This window comes from Trichechus manatus, unplaced genomic scaffold (assembly GCF_000243295.1).
Source record: "Trichechus manatus latirostris isolate Lorelei unplaced genomic scaffold, TriManLat1.0 scaffold00005, whole genome shotgun sequence".
NCBI classification, from domain to species: domain Eukaryota; kingdom Metazoa; phylum Chordata; class Mammalia; order Sirenia; family Trichechidae; genus Trichechus; species Trichechus manatus.
In genome coordinates this window covers 30,972,867-30,974,262 of record NW_004443941.1, presented here as the reverse complement: position 1 = coordinate 30,974,262, position 1,396 = coordinate 30,972,867, and positions in this window count along the sequence as shown.

Here is a 1,396-nt window from a genome sequence, read left to right as displayed (position 1 = left end):
AGATCAAGTTGATTGATTGTAGCATTTAGATCTTCCATGTCTTTGTTGAGCTTTTTTCTGGGTGTTCTGTCCTTCACCAAAAGTGGTGTGTTGAAGTCTCCTACTACTATTGTGGATCTGTCTATCTCTCGTTTCAATGCTGTTAGAGTTTGTTTTATGTATTTTGGAGCCCTGTTGTTAGGTGCATAAATATTTATTATGGTTATGTTCACCTGGTGTATTGACCCTTTAATCATTATATGATGTCCTTCCTTATCCTTTGTGGTGGATTTTACTTTAAAATCTATTTTGTCAGAGATTAATATTGCCACTCGTGCTCTTTTTTGAGTGTTGTTTATTTGATATATTTTTTCCATACTTTGCGTTTTAGTTTGTGTCTTTAAGTCTAAGGTGTGTCTCTTGTAGGCAGCATATAGACAGATCCTGCCTTTTATGCAATCTGCCACTCTCTATCTCTTCAATGGTGCATTTAGTCTACTTACACTCAGCATAATTATTGATAGGTATGAGTTTAGTGCTGTCATTTTGATGCCTTTTTTTGTATGTTGTTCCCAGTATCTTTGTTCCACCAAATTTTCTGTGCTGAGCTGTTTTTCTTTACATATTTTCTTTTCATCTTTTTCACTGTTGTTGGTTTTGTATTTGCTGAGTCTTCATATATTTCTTGTGCTTTATTTTGATGTATAGGATAGTTAGTTTCCTCTGAGGATACCTTAGTATTTCACCCCTATTTTTCTAAGGTTATACCATTTTTTATTTCTTTATATTGCTTTGACTTCCTCTCTATATGAAAAATCTATGTCTACAGTTTTAAGTCCCTGTTTTATATTTTAATGTTGTCATCTGTTACATATTGACATCTGTTCTCTATTTTCAGTGTTTTAGCTGTGATTTATTTTTGTGACTTCCCTATCTGGGTTGACATCTGGTTGCTCTGTCCTGTGTTCTAGTCTTGGGTGGTTTGATGATGTTATTGATTTTCTAACCAGAGGACTCCCATTAGTATTTCTTGTAATTTTGGTTTGGTTTTTGCAAATTCCCTAAACTTCTGTTTATCTGGACATGCCCTAATTTCACCATCATATTTGAGAGAGAGTTTTTCTGGATATATATTTCTTGGCTGGCAGTTTATTTACTTCAAAGCGGCTTTATATATATTATCCCATTGCCTTCTTACATGATTTCTGCTGAGTAGTCTGAGCTTATTCTTATTGACCATCCTTTGTAGATGATTTTTTTTTTTTTTTTTTTTATCCCTAGCATTCTCTCTTTATCTTTGGTTTTGGCAAGTTTGATTATAATATGTCTTGGTGACTTTCTTTTGGGATCTACCTTAGGTTGGGTTCAATGAGCATCTTGGGTAGATATCTTGTCATGTTTCACGATATCAGGGAAG